The 15,524-nt window shown below is 47.3% G+C and overlaps 5 non-coding genes across 5 annotated transcripts; 2 read left to right on the top strand and 3 right to left on the bottom strand.

Annotated features, from left to right (window-relative positions):
* Nucleotides 1-227: 227 nt before the first annotated feature.
* On the bottom strand, nucleotides 228-298 carry trnag-gcc (transfer RNA glycine (anticodon GCC)). Its single transcript has one exon. It is a non-coding gene; the product is annotated as a tRNA-Gly (tRNA).
* Nucleotides 299-504: 206 nt separating this feature from the next.
* On the top strand, nucleotides 505-576 carry trnad-guc (transfer RNA aspartic acid (anticodon GUC)). The gene has a single exon. It is a non-coding gene; the product is annotated as a tRNA-Asp (tRNA).
* Nucleotides 577-676: 100 nt separating this feature from the next.
* Nucleotides 677-749, bottom strand: trnam-cau (transfer RNA methionine (anticodon CAU)). The gene has a single exon. It is a non-coding gene; the product is annotated as a tRNA-Met (tRNA).
* A 13,633-nt stretch (nucleotides 750-14,382) lies between these two features.
* Nucleotides 14,383-14,454, bottom strand: trnad-guc (transfer RNA aspartic acid (anticodon GUC)). The gene has a single exon. It is a non-coding gene; the product is annotated as a tRNA-Asp (tRNA).
* A 124-nt stretch (nucleotides 14,455-14,578) lies between these two features.
* On the top strand, nucleotides 14,579-14,649 carry trnag-gcc (transfer RNA glycine (anticodon GCC)). The gene has a single exon. It is a non-coding gene; the product is annotated as a tRNA-Gly (tRNA).
* Nucleotides 14,650-15,524: the final 875 nt, after the last annotated feature.

Genomic DNA, 15,524 nt, shown 5'->3' with positions numbered 1-15,524 from the left:
TACAGGAGTGAAATCGGACCAGACATGTAAGAGCGGTTCAACACGACCTGGACTGCACAAGGAAGGTGTTGGGGTTTTGTCTTTTTGGTACTGATTTTATCAACAAAGAAGGCTGAAAAATCATTATGTCAGCCTTCCAGTGCACAGGGGTGGCCTTGTGGGGCAGGGTATATGCCTATTCAATACAAAATATTAAAACAAAGTATTAAAATCATTAAAAACTCTGCTGCATTGGCCGGGAATCGAACCCGGGCCTCCCGCGTGGCAGGCGAGAATTCTACCACTGAACCACCAATGCTCACATAGCAGACAGCAGTCCCAACAATGACTGTTGAGCTCCTGTTCTGTGGAAGGAGCCCCTCCCCCACAGTGTGTGTGTGTGTGTGTGTGTGGGTGTGTGTGGGTGTGTGGGTGTGTGGTCATGTGAGTGGATCAACCAGTTTTACGTGCTGATGGACAGATGGTCTGACTGAACAACGGTGTTTTTAGAGTCAACGTGACATCTCCTCGTTAGTATAGTGGTGAGTATCCCCGCCTGTCACGCGGGAGACCGGGGTTCGATTCCCCGACGGGGAGGGATTTCCTTTTTGTCTTGCTTCAGAACACGTCATCCTTGCTTTTTCTCTTGCGCTCCAAGCTAAAATCAGAACCAGCTTGTTCAGCAGAGCAAAACATGTGCCCCGTGTGAGGCTCGAACTCACGACCTTCAGATTATGAGACTGACGCGCTGCCTACTGCGCCAACGAGGCCTGATGGGAGCCTCGTGCTGGGCACGTGGTCTATAACCTGAGCCGGAGCACCAGAGCACAACAGATAGTGTAAACAGACAGTAAACAGACAGTGTAAATCTGGGTAGTCTGTGTTGACAAGTTGATGAGCAACTCATGGAGCAGTGATCTGAACTGTTTCTTCAACAGGCGGATCAGGCCCCTCCCCCAACGCAGACAACCCGGCTGCACCGCATGGTCCCTGCCCCCCCTCCCCCACCGGCTTATGGCCATGTCGTCTACTCCCATGTCGTCTACTCTGAAATTCCCATTCTGTCTACACCCTAAATCCCAGCTCGTCTACTACCTTTTAGGCAAACATTCCCATGTCGTCTACTTTTGTCTACTTCAACATCAATCAATCAATCAATCAATTTATTTCTGTATAGCCCAGTATCACAACAACAGTTGCCTCAGAGGGCTTCAAGATGTTACATTTGTCGGTAAAAGTAAAAACAGTGAATAAGCATAATGGTAATATGTCAATATTTACAGTAACGAGACAGAACGAAGCAACCACCGCCTTCGACCCTCACATCCGGCAAGAAAAAACTCCAAAAACCCAGTGGGAAAAGAAGAAATCTTGGGGAGAACCACAGTATGGAGGGATCCCTCTCCCAGGGACGGACAGCTTTGGCAACAGCTAGCATGAGACAATAAGAAGTAAAGCCTAGGACAATGTTGAGGACAGTTCGTTGGACGGTCCAGCACAAGAACCACGGATCCCAGCAGTAGAACCGAACATTAGACCACCAAAATAACATTAATTATGAGTCATTTTAAAAAAACAGGATATTTATTATTAAAACTGCTACAGCCGCAATTTATTTCCCTAACCTTAAACCCTAGCCCTAAACCCTAGCTGTAAACCCTAGCCATAAACCCTAACCCTAATTAGGGGATTCCATGTCTTGTTCTGAGGGTCTCTGAGCAACAGGAGTAGGACCGTTGGAATCGCCTCGGCGAGCTCTACAACATATCTGGCATTGCCATTTTATACCCGGAAAGTGTATGTGGCATTTATTTCCCTAACCATGGGTCCTAGACAAAAACAGGACGTCTAGGTGAATTCGGGGGATTTTTTACAGTCCGGTGATGTGTCTTTTGACTCTCTAGCACCTATTTTTTTTTGTTGCAGTACCACCATTTTACCACTAGGGGGAGCAATTTGTCTGTCGTTTTCTGGAATATAGTTCCACAATTGGTTCAATCTACCACTGTGAGCCGTAGGAACATGCTAGAGAGCTGGGAGTTGGTTTAAACTGCTGTTAGGGGACTCGGGCTCCCTTGGCCACCGTTTCTGAGTGCCTAGGACCTTTCTACCAAAGATTCCAGAACTGAAGATTCCGTTTCCAGAACTGAAGATTCCGTTTCCGGAACTGAAGATTCCGTTTCCGGAACTGAACATTCTGAAAACGAGCTCCAACTGCGCTCAGGAAGGACCGAGAGCTCTGGCAATGACTTCAAATGAAAGCTGAGGGCCTCAGCAGTGCAATGGAAGTGGTTTCAAGTGTCCAACTACAACACTGTAGATTTTGAATAGGGATTCCAGATTGGTCAAGCCTTGACCGATTCTGGAAGGTGCTGTAACTGAGCTCAGGAAAGAGCTAGAGGTGTGGGATTTACTTCAAATGAAAGCTGGGGGGGTCCCTGACAGGTGTGGTATGATGTCATCTCTGTAAACCTGCATAAAAATTTCACCTCATGAATCAGCCCATAGACTGTATGGTGGGATACAGGGGGATGAGCCTTATGTGTCCTGAGGGTCAGTTGGGTCCATTTCCACCATGAATTTTGCGACCCCTTGGGGAGTGGCAACAACCCCAAACACACAACTGTTGGGGTGGTGACTGTCTGTTTTGGGTGTTTTTGGGCTGATCCAAACACTTTGAGCTTCAAAGATGCAATCTGGAAGGGGATTCCAGATTCCAGATTCCAGATTCCAGATTGGGATTCCAGATTCCAGATTCCAGATTCCAGATTCCAGATTGGGATTCCAGATTCCAGATTCCAGATTCCAGATTCCAGATTGGGATTCCAGATTCGGTCAAGCAATGATAACTCCTCTCAGGAAGGAGCTAGATGGCTGGGATTAGCATCAAATGAAAGCTTAGGACCTCAGCAGTGTAATGGTTGCAGTGTCAAGTCTCAAGTCACTTCTTAAAAATCGATGTCATTTTCTGGAAGGGGATTCCAGATTTAGACATCAAATGACCGATTCTGGAATCTGCTATAACTCCTCTCAGGAAGGAGCTAGATGCGTGGGACTGGCTTCAAATGAAAGCTGAGGGCCCTCCGAGTGTAATGGTGGTAATTTCAAGTGTGTAACTTCAATGTTAAGGGTTTTATGGTCAACCCTATGTGTAACCCTAACTCGGTAACCCTACTCCCTAACTGTAACCCTAACAATCCCAAACAATGAGGGCTAGGGTTATGAAAGTTGGATATGTGTCTCACTGGGGGGTGCCTGACAGGTGGGTTGTGGTGTCGTCTCTGTAACCCTAGCAGAAAAATTTGACCTCATGAATCACCCCATAATGTATATGGTTGGACCCGTGGGGATGAGCCTTGGGTGTCCTGAGGGTCGGTTCGGTCAATTTCCACCATGAAATTTGGAACCCTTCGGGGACTGGCAACGACCCCGCACACGTGTCTCTTGGGGCAGTGACTGTCTGTTTTGGGTGTTTTTGGGCTGATCCAAACACCCTGAGCTTCAGAAACGCAATCTGGAAGGGGATTCCAGATTCCAGATTCCAGATTCCAGATTGGGATTCCAGATTCCAGATTCCAGATTCCAGATTGGGATTCCAGATTCCAGATTCCAGATTCCAGATTCCAGATTGGGATTCCAGATTCGGTCAAGCAATGATAACTCCTCTCAGGAAGGAGCTAGATGGCTGGGATTAGCATCAAATGAAAGCTTAGGACCTCAGCAGTGTAATGGTTGCAGTGTCAAGTCTCAAGTCACTTTTTAAAAATCGATGTCATTTTCTGGAAGGCGATTCCAGATTTCAACATCAAATGACATATTCTGGAATCTTCTATAACTTTTCTCAGGAAGGAGCTAGAGGGCTGGGATTAGCATCAAATGAAAGCTTAGGACCTCAGCAGTGTAATGGTTGCAGTGTCAAGTCTCAAGTCACTTTTTAAAAATCGATGTCATTTTCTGGAAGGCGATTCCAGATTTCAACATCAAATGACATATTCTGGAATCTGCTATAACTTCTCTCAGGAAGGAGCTAGAGGCGTGGGACTGGCTTCAAATGACAGCTGAGGGCCCTACGAGTGTAATGGTGGTAGTTTCAAGTGTGTAACTTCAATGTGAAGGGTTTTATGGTCAACCCTATGTGTAACCCTAACTGTGTAACCCTACACCCTAACTGTAACCCTACACCCCAAAAATCAGGTATGTTTTGATGACATCTCTCTGACCCTTAAAGAAAAACATTGACATTCACCACAATAAGCATGTTCCCCGTGGGATTTGATCCCACAAAAGCTAGGTTGAAAGCCATAGCATTAGGGCTGGGATTGGCTTCAAATGAAAGCTGAGGGCCTCAGCAGTGCAATGGTTGTAGTTTCAAGTGTCTACCTGCACTTTTTAAAAATTGATGTCACTTTCTGGAAGGCGATTCCAGATTTCAACATCAAATGACATATTCTGGAATCTTCTATAACTTTTCTCAGGAAGGAGCTAGAGGGCTGGGATTAGCATCAAATGAAAGCTTAGGACCTCAGCAGTGCAATGGTTGCAGTGTCAAGTCTCAAGTCACTTTTTAAAAATCGATGTCATTTTCTGGAAGGGGATTCCAGATTTAGACATCAAATGACACATTCTGGAATCTGCCTTAACTACTCTCAGGAAGGAGCTAGAGGCGTGGGACTGGCTTCAAATGAAAGCTGAGGGCCCTCCGAGTGTAATGGTGGTAGTTTCAAGTGTCTAACTTCAATGTTAAGGGTTTTATGGTCAACCCTATGTGTAACCCTAACTCGGTAACCCTACTCCCTAACTGTAACCCTAACAATCCCAAACAATGAGGGCTAGGGTTATGAAAGTTTGATATGTGTCTCCCTCGGGGGTCCCTGACAGGTCTGTTGTGGTCTTGGTAAGATTCGGTCAAGTAATGATAACTCCTGTCAGGAAGGAGCTAGAAGGCTGAGATTGGCATCAAATGAAAGCTTAGGGCCTCAGCAATGCAATGGTTATAGTTTCAAGTGTCTACCTGCACTTTTTAAAAATCGATGTCATTTTCTGGAAGGGGATTCCAGATTTAGACATCAAATGACCGATTCTGGAATCTGCTATAACTCCTCTCAGGAAGGAGCTAGAGGGCTGGGATTAGCATCAAATGAAAGCTTAGGACCTGAGCAGTGCAATGGTTCTAGTTTCAAGTGTCTACCTGCACTTTTTAAAAATCGATGTCATTTTCTGGAAGGGGATTCCAGATTTAGACATCAAATGACACATTCTGGAATCTGCTATAACTCCTCTCAGGAAGGAGCAAGAGGCGTGGGACTGGCTTCAAATGAAAGCTGAGCGTCCTGTGAGTGTAATGGTGGTAGTTTCAAGTGTCTAACTTCAATGTTAAGGGTTATATGGTCAACCCTATGTGTAACCCTAACTCGGTAACCCTACACCCTAACTGTAACCCTATACTCAAAAAAGCAGGTATGTTGTGATGACATCTCTCTGACCCCTAAAGAAAAACTTTGACGTTCACCACAATAAGCATGTTCCCTGTGGGATTTGATCCCACAAAAGTTGGGTTGAAAGCCATAGCATAAGACCACTCAGCCACTCAGTGCCATGAATTTTTCGCGTTTGGAACTTGTACTTATTTTTTAAGCTTTGTGTGGAGGGGGGCTGGGATAATGACCCTCCTAACCCTTGGGGTCAGAGGTCATTTAACCCTAGTTTCCAAACAATTAGGGCTAGGGTTATGAAAGGTGGCTGTCGGTTTTGGGTGTTTTTGGGTGTTTTTGGGCTGATCCAAACACTTTGGGTTTCAATGTCTCTTTCTGGAATGCAATGCCAGCTTGCTTCATTCTGGTGACAATCTCTAACTTTGTCCAGGAAGGCCCTAGAAGTGTGGGATTGGCATCAAATGAAAGCTTAGGGCCTTGGCAGTACAATGGTAGTGGTTTCAAGTGTCTAACTTAAATGGTAAGGGGTCTTTGGTCAACCCTATTTGCAACCCTAAGCCCTAAGCCTTGACCCTAACTCCAGTCAGGGTTTTTATTGGCTTCCAATGACAGCTTAGGGCCTTAAGAGTGTAATGGTGTTCCTTTCAGGTGTGTACCTGCACTTTTTAAAAAACGATGTCACATTCTGGAAGGGGATTCCAGATTTAGTCATCCAATGTCAGATTCTGGAATCTGAAAGGTTAGGCTAAGTTAGTTTAATAAAACACTTTGCCTCAGTAACACTAAGTCTCCACTGCTCAAGATGCACCACAATAAGCATGTCCCCCGTGGGGTTTGATCCCACAACCTACTGGTTGCAAGCCATAGCATTAGACCACTCGGCCACTCAGTGCTATGAATTTTTCGCGTTTGGAACTTGTACTTATTTTTTAAGCTTTGTGTGGAGGGGGGCTGGGATAATGACCCTCCTAGCCCGAGGGGGTAGAGGTAATCTAACCCTAGTTTGCTGACTATTAGGGTTACGGTGATGAAAAATTGATATGTGTCTCCCTGGGGGGTGCCTGACAGGTGTGTTGTGGTGTCATTTCTCTAACCCTAGCAGAAAAATTTGACCTCGTGTATCAGCGTATAATCTACATGGTTGGATTGGGAGGCTGATGCCCCACTGAGTCTGGGGGATTTGCAAGCTCTCCCAGGGGTCAAAATTTAAACGTTGACCGATCGACACGAGGCTCACGTATGTTCATCGGGGGAGCCAGGGTATCCAGTGTGAGAAGTTTCAGCCCTGTGCGACCCTCCTGACCCTATCGGTCAAAGGTCAACGGGGTGACCTTTCCCATAAGGCCTTGAGCCAGGGAGCTCAAATTCGCTGTCATGCATCGGGGCTGGCAGCACATCCACGGTGTGCGATCTCAGCCCTCTAGGCCACCCGGAAGTCTTTCAGGAGAGCTGAAGGCACTCGTTTTCAAAAACGCCTTAACCGAACATATTTTGTGCGCCATTTTTGAAATACTTGAGCAAACGAGCTCAAAGTGGCATCAAAATGACCGTCTCTACACCCCGCTGATGTGTGCCGACAGTGGTGGTTGTAGCTGAAACGGAAATACCCGAAAAAAGCACGTTTCTGTATTTCGCCATTTCACGTTTTTATTTTTTAAAAATCAACGGTGATAGCCAGGGGGCTGAGACTTTCAGGGTGTCCTCGGGGTCCCATCCCACACCTGTGATAAAATTTTCAGCCCTCCGGGACATGTAGAAGTATGTGAAATAGGCAAATGCTAACGTTTTGTAGCTAAAATAGGAGCTAATTTCGCTATTTACATTAATAGCTCCCAAACGATGACAGCTAGCCGGCTCAAACTCGCACACAAGGTGTGTGGTGACCTTAGGCACCCATCGATATGGGGCAGCCCCGCCCACCGCGTGGAATTACTGCACAAAGTGGGCGGGAGCTGAAATTAGCCGTTAGCTGCTAACTCTAACTTCCAGCTTGAATAACTCCTAAACGATTAGGGTTAGGAGGATGGGGGTTGGAGGCATGACTCCCGGGGGGGTCCCTGACAGTTGTGTGGAAGGGGATCCCTCCAGCGCATAAGGAAGCCGCGTGGTTGTTGCATTTAGCATTAGCCGCCGCTAACGACTTCGGAGTTGAATAACTCTGGAAGGGGAGGGGCTAGGAGGGTGTGGCTTTAACAGCTGACTCCCTGGGGGGTCCCTGACCTGTCTGTGGGACCTCATCCCTCTGCTGCCCTCCTAGCCCCGCCCAATGACCTTTAACCACAGGAGCGCGTTTAATTGAATAACTCAGGAAGGGGAGGGGCTAGGAGGGTGTGGCTTGAACAGTTGACTTCCAGTGGGGTCCCCGACAGTTGTGTGCGATGGCATCCCGATCGGACCTTTGGATCTCCTTCAAATCATGTTTTTTCACTTTTTTCAGCGAAATCTCATTTCAGAGAGGATTGGGAGGCTGATGGCATAGTAACCCTAGAGGATCTGTAGTCTGTCATAGGGGGTGAAAATTAACGCTTTGCCCGATTGGCACGAAACGCGGGGAGGTTCATCGGGGGTGCTGGGAGAGCCGCTGTGTTGATTTTCAGCCCTCTGGGACCCTCCTAACCCTAGGGGTCAAAGGTCATCCAACCCTAGTTCGCCGACGATTAGGGTTACGGTTATGAAAATTTGATATGTGTCTCCCTGGGGGGTGCCTGACAGGTGTGTTGTGGTGTCATTTCTGTAACCCTAGCAGAAAAATTTGACCTCATGAATCAGCACATAATCTATATGGTGGGATCCGTGGGGATGAGCCTTGGGTGTCCTGAGGGTCGGTTGGGTCAATTTCCACCATGAAATTTGGGACCCTCGGGGACCGGCAGGACCCCCGCACACATACCTCATGTGAGGTCAGGGATCCCCTCATCACTCTAAGGGATTCCCCCAGAGGGTGAAAACAACGCATTGAGCTAGAGACAAAAAAACGCTAGATCCTGCATCGGGGCTTCCAGGGCATCCATCCTGTGAAGTTTCAGCTCTCTAGAATACTTTTTTCAAAAAAAATCCATCCGTTTTCACTTGCCCTGCAGAAGGCCCGAAATAAAGCATGAATCATAGCAAAATCCCTCAACGCTTTGACCGATCGGCACGAAACTCGGGAACCTGCATCAGGGGAGCCAGGGTATCCATTGTGAGAAGTTTCAGCCCTGAGCGACCTTCCTGACCCTATCGGTCAAAGGTCAACGGGGTGACCTTTCCCATAAGGCCTTGAGCCAGGGAGCTCAAATTCGGGGTCATGCATCGGGGCTGGCAGCACATCCAATCTGTGCGATTTCAGCCCTCTAGGCCACCCGGAAGTCTTTCGGGAGAGCTGAAGGCACTCGTTTTCAAAAACGCCTTAACCGAACATATTTTGTGCGCCATTTTTGAAATACTGGAGCAAACGAGCTCAAAGTGGCATCAAAATGACCGTCTCTACACCCCGCTGATGTGTGCCGGCTGCGGTGGTTGTAGCTGAAACGGAAATACCCGAAAAAAGCTACTTTCTGCATTTCGCGTTTTCACGTTTTTATTTTTTAAAAATCAACGGTAATAGCTGGAGGGCTGAGACTTTCAGGGTTGCCTCGGGGTCCCCTTCTGCACCTGTGGTAAAATTTTCAGCCTCCCGGGACATGTAGAAGTATGTTAAATAGGCAAATGCTAACGTTTTGCGGCTAAAAAACGAGCTAATTTAGCTATTTTCGTTAATAGCTCCCAAACGGTGATAGCTAGCCGGCTCAAACTCGCACACAGGGTGCGTGGTGACCTTAGGCACCCTTTGATATGGGGCAGCCCCGCCCACCGCGTAGAATTACTGCGCAAATTGAGAAGGAGCTTAAATTAGCCGTTAGCTGCTAACCCTAACTTTGAGCTTTAATAACTCCTAAACGATTAGGGTTAGGAGGATGGGATTTGGATGCATGACTCCCGGGAGGGTCCCTGATGGGTGTGTAAAAGGATATCCCTCCAGCGCGTGCACAAGCCGCGTGGTTAACGCGTTTGGCATTAGCCGGCGCTAACGACTTCGGAGTTGAATAACTCTGGAAGGGGAGGGGCTAGGAGGGTGTGGCTTTGTCAGGTGACCCCCAGGGGGGTCCCTGACCTGTTTGTGGAAGGTCATCCCTCTGCTGCCCTCCTAGCCCCGCCCAGTGACCTTTAACCTCCAGAGCGCGTTTAATTGAATAACTCTGGAGGGGGAGGGGCTAGGAGGGTGTGGCTTTGACAGGTGAGGCCCAGGGGGGTCCCCGACACCTGTGTGGAATGGCATCCCGATCGGACCTTTGGATCTCCTTCAAATCGTGTTTTTTCACTTTTTTCAGCGAAATCTCATTTCAGAGAGGATTGGGAGGCTGATGCCATAGTAACCCTAGAGGATCTGTAGTCTGTCATAGGGGGTGAAAATTAACGAATTGACCGATTGGCACCAAACTCGGGGAGGTTGATCGGGGGGGCCAGGCCTTCCGCTGTGTGAAGTTTCAGCCCTCTGGGACCAACTTGACCCTAGGGGTCAAAGGTCATCGAGCCCTAGTTCGCAAACGATTAGGGTTAGGGTTATGCAAATTTGATATGCGTCTCCCCGGGGGGTCCCTGACAGGTCTGTTGAGGTTTCATATCTCTAACCCTAGCGTAAAAATTTGACCTCACGAATCAGCGCATAGTCTATATGGATGGATTGGGAGGCTGATGAGGAGCATTTTCAGCCCTCTGGGAACCTCGTAACCCTAGCGGTCAACGGTAATCTAACCCTAATTCCATCAACATTAGGGTTAGGGTTATGGGAGTTGGATATGTGTTGATACGCGATGAGCCTTGGGTGTCCTGAGGGTCGGTTCGGTCAATTTCCACCGTGAAATTTCGGACCTCTCGGGGACCGGCAACAACCCCATACACGTATTTCTTGGGCTGCTGACTGTCTGTTTTGGGTGTTTTTGGGCTCATCCTAGCATGTGGAGCTAACATGGCTAAGGATTCCAGATTCGGTCAACCAATGACCGCTTCTGGAATCAGCTATAACTCAGCTCAGGAAGGAGCTACAGTGGTAAGATTGGTGTCAAATTAAAGCTTAGGACCTCAGCAATGCAATGGTGGTGGTTTCAAGTGTCTAAATGCAACTTTTTAAAAAACGATGTCACATTCTGGAAGGCAATTCCAGATTTCGTCAACCAATGACCAAATCTGGAATCAGCTATAACTTTGCCCGGGAAGGAGCTAGAGGGCTGGGATTGACTTCAGATGATAGCTGAGAGCCTCAGCAGTGCAATGGTGGTGGTTTCAAGTGTTTAACTCCACATTTAAGGGTCAAGGACTTATTCTGGAAGGGGATTCCAGATTTGGTCAACCAATGACCGCTTCTGGAATCTGCTCTAACTCGGCCCAGGAAAGAGCTGGAGGGCTGGGAGTGACATCAGATGACAGCTGGAGGGTCCCTGACAGGTGTGTTGTGATGTCATCTCTCTACACCATGAATAAAAATTTGACCTCATGAATCAGCCCATAGTCTATGTGGTTGATCGGTGGGGATGAGCCTTGGGTGTCCTGAGGGTCAGTTTTGTCAATTTCCACCATGAAATTTTTGACCTCTCGGGGACCGGCAACAACCCCATACACGTATTTCTTGGGCTGGTGACTGTCTGTTTTGGGTGTTTTTGGGCTGATCCAGGCACTCAGAGCTTCCGAGACGCAATCTGGAAGGGGATTCCAGATTCCAGATTGGGATTCCAGATTCCAGATTCCAGATTCCAGATTCGGTCAAGCAATGATAACTCCGCCCAGGAAGGAGCTAGAGGACTGGGCTGGGCTTCAGATGACAGCTGAGGGCCTCAGCAGTGCAATGGTGGTGGTTTCACGTGTCTACCTGCAATCTTAAGGGTCAAAAACGCAATCTGGAAGGGGATTCCAGATTCGGTCAAGCAATGATAACTCCTCTCAGGAAGGAGCTAGAGGGCTGAGATTGGCATCAAATGAAAGCTTAGGGCCTCAGCAGTGCAATGGTTGTAGTTTCAAGTGTCTACCTGCACTTTTTAAAAATCGATGTCACATTCTGGAAGGGGATTCCAGATTAGGTCAACCAATGACCAAATCTGGAATCTGCTCTAACTCTGCCCAGGAAGTAGCTAGAGGACTGGGATTGGCTTCTACTGACAGCTGGGGAGGTCCCTGACAGGTGTGGTGGGGTATCATCTCTCTACCCCCTGGATAAAAATTTGACCTCATGAATCAGCCCATAGTCTATGTGGTTGGATCGGTGGGGATGAGCCTTGGGTGTCCTGAGGGTCAGTCGGGTCAATTTCCACCATGAAATTTGGGACCCCTCGGGGACTGGCAACGACCCCGCACACGTGTCTCTCGGGGCGGTGACTGTCTGTTTTGGGTGTTTTTGGGCTGATCCAAACACTTTGAGCTTCAAAGACGCAATCTGGAAGGGGATTCCAGATTCCAGATTGGGATTCCAGATTCCAGATTCCAGATTCCAGATTCCAGGTTGGGATTCCAGATTCCAGATTCCAGATTCCAGATTCCAGGTTGGGATTCCAGATTCCAGATTCCAGATTCCAGATTGGAATGGGATTCCAGATGCGGTCAAGCAATGATAACTCCGCCCAGGAAGTAGCTAGAGGACTGGGATTGGCTTCCACTGACAGCTGGGGAGGTCCCTGACAGGTGTGGTGGGGTGTCATCTCTCCAGGACCTCTAGAAATGTTTGACTTCACCAATCGGCCCCCGCTCTCTAGCGTTGATCCGGGCTGATGAGCTTTCTTTGTCCTCAGGGTCGGTCGGGTCAATTTCCAACGTGAAATTTTGGACCCCTCGGGGACCGGCGGGACCCCCACCCACGCGTTTGTGGGGGTGTGACTGTCTGTTTTGTGTGTTTTGGGGCTCGTCCCAACATTTTTGGCATTTCGGGTGAAAATCCCACATGGCCGGGTTCTCTGATTTATTTAGAGTCATTTTGGTGAAAAACATGGGTTAGCCACTTGAAAACTGAATTTTAAAATGGTTTTCTAACTTTTGATGGCTCTCTAGCGCTCAAAACATAGTGGTCAAAATCCGGAATTGAGATTCCGGAATTGAAAAAACCGGAAACGGAATTTTCAGTTCTGGATTCCAGATTCCAGATTCCAGATTCCAGAATTGCAAATTCCGGATCCGGATTCTTCCGTTCTGGAATTCCAGATTCCTATCAAATCGACGGTGTCCCCTAACCCTAACCCTTGGGAAGGGGTTTCAGTCTATCATGTGCAAACATCCACACATCCAAACAGTGAACTCTCATCCATTCAGCTCTGTGTAACTCTGTGTGTATATCATTTTGTTTCTCACATTTCTCTGTTATATATTAGTGTTAGTGGGTGTTCACTGACATCTATCTTCTTAGCAATCCCCTCAAGGCTGACGATTGAAAAGATTTGGTTGCCACTGCTAAAGGATCTTGTGAGCTTGGAAGAGGAGGGTTTGCATGTCCCAGCATTAGGGGATTAGTCAAAGGAGTAGTGTTCTGTGTTGTGGCAGATCACCTTGGGCCCACTCCATGGGGGATCTGTTGAAAACTTCTCCGGCTCTAATGTGTGCAGATTCTGTCTCGGTGAGCGCTCAGGTGGTTTCAGGTGGTAGAAGAGAGAACAGGTGCATTTCAAGCCAGAAGCAAAGAAGAAGATGAAACGCATGACTGTACAGGAGAATCCTGTTCCAACACATGCCTAAGGAGTACAGAAACAGTGTGTGCTTCCAGAAAACCTGAAGCATTTCAGTGTTTTGTCAGACTATCCACCTGATAAGTCACATGATCTATTTGAGGGCACAGTCCCACGGGAACTGAAGAGGGAAGGGAAAAAATAAAACAATTGTTTTAAAGAGAACCTATTCATTTTATTGCTTTGTCACAGATTTTAAAGGGCCTGCTTAACTTTTCTTATTTGCTAAAACCTTTTTTTAAAGGTCTGATATGTTCAAATGCTCAAGTGCTCTTGCAAATTAAAAAAGAGAATTCCACAAAAGCAGATGCTGAATTGTCTTTCTTGAAAAGCAATACATGAACCAAAGCAAAAAAATATATATTAAATGAGGGGGTAAAAATACAAAGAGAAAGTCTAATTGCAGCAACATATTATTTTAAATGATTTTGACTTAAAAAGATTATGTGCATTAGTAATAAAATTCATTAGACAACATGTCTAGTTAACACTTGTCTCTAAGTGTTTTCGTATACCAGAGAATATGATTGTTTCACACCGTGATCGGAAAACTACAAATAAAGTGGTTGACCCAAGGTCCAACAGTCCACATCATGGAGCATGGAGCAACACGAGAGCAGAACCCAGAAAGGAACTGGCAACAACAGCAGAGGAGCCAAGAACCAGGTACTGGTCCACAGGGCGACTGAACAAGACTGTAAGAGCAGAAACACCAACCTGAGCTCTGCCTGGACTGATTACAGAAAGCCTCTGACTCAGTGCTGCACACGGATACTGGAATGCCTTAAACTGTTCTGAAACTGTAGACCAAGCCGAGCAACAGTCAGCCCCAGCTTCTGACTGACACCCGGGCCCCAGATCCACTCCCCCAGCCCCGGATCCGCTCCCCCAGCCCCGGATCCGCTCCCCCAGCCCCGGATCCGCTCCTCCAGCCCACGACAAGGACACTCAGAGGTGTACTTTGAACTGTATTGTGTCTAGAACAAATGGAGGAGGAGTGAACTCTGGCAAGAGCCTTGTCCCATTCTTCATCGGACAGCAGGAATCCCAAGCCGTTTTCTCACTTTTCTCTAACATGTGAGAGAGAGCAACTACAGCTATGAGAACAAATGACAGATATTCTGCTCTTATCCTGCATACTAACTTTTAATAGGGATTTTTTTCCATTTGATTATTAAAATGAAAACTTTAGTAAATACAAATCTGAGAAGTTCCTCTGTGTGAAAACACAAACAGCAGAAAAAGATTTCCTCCCCGTCGGGGAATCGAACCCCGGTCTCCCGCGTGACAGGCGGGGATACTCACCACTATACTAACGAGGAGATGCTGTGCCAGGCCCTCATTGGCTGGCTTCTGAACCAGGAAGTGCTCCACAGCCGTGCGGCCTGTTGGCTGCTCTGAGTCGTAGTGGAGCCGCCCTCCTGGTGGGAACCTGCCCCTCACACAGCATTGGTGGTTCAGTGGTAGAATTCTCGCCTGCCACGCGGGAGGCCCGGGTTCGATTCCCGGCCAATGCAAACATCCTTTTCTTGACCGTGTGAGTGGAGGCTAAGACAGTGGTGAGGTGTGACAGAGGAGCTCATCAGGGATCCGCTCTGAGCCCCTTCTTGTTCGCTACGGTGATGGACGGGGTGATCCTTTTCCTCCTGATCAGCTAGAAGCTTGATTCCATTTGAAGGACGCCACTCCTCCATCATGTTATCGTTGGACTGAAGACATTCTGTCAAACTTAAAGCTGGAAAAGATCAGATCTACTCTCAAAGATCACATCGAAACCAGTGGCAGAGGAGACATGGACTCCCTGATCCACCTCACCAGGACATCCAGCAGGGACATGGGGACGTCTCTGGGACTAGATCAGTGTGGACGGATGGTATCAAGCAGAGGGACGATGATCACTACTGAAGGGTTGAACTACCTGAAGACAACATCAGAGATGTGGAAGTATGGAGTGAAATTAATGCCAAAACCTCTCCAACACAAAAAACGTGTTTTATTCACAGCCGATGATTCACACACAAACTCAGTGTGTTTTGCAAAAGCAAAATGTCATTCACAACTAATGCACTTAGGTTTGTCCATCAAAAAAACGTTCCACAAATTAAAAAAAATATATATATCTGCACTTACATTAAAATATTCTTTAAGTGCAAAATAAAATCTTTCAAGATTAATTTTTTTTTCCGAGTACAAAAAACAATTCTGAGGGTTGGAGAAAAAAATCTGCAGGTTGGAGAAAAAATTCCGCGGGTTGGAGAAACTTTTCTGCGGGTTGGAGAAACTATTGGCTCCCCAGCGTCACGTGACTTTTGGCAGTGATTTTGCACCTTCCTGATTCGCATCCGCAGGACTTAGGATTTATTCACAACTGCCAGTGTTGTGTAATTTGCAT

Source organism: Salarias fasciatus, unplaced genomic scaffold, assembly GCF_902148845.1.
Source record: "Salarias fasciatus unplaced genomic scaffold, fSalaFa1.1, whole genome shotgun sequence".
NCBI classification, from domain to species: domain Eukaryota; kingdom Metazoa; phylum Chordata; class Actinopteri; order Blenniiformes; family Blenniidae; genus Salarias; species Salarias fasciatus.
This window is presented reverse-complemented; position numbering and strand designations above follow the sequence as displayed.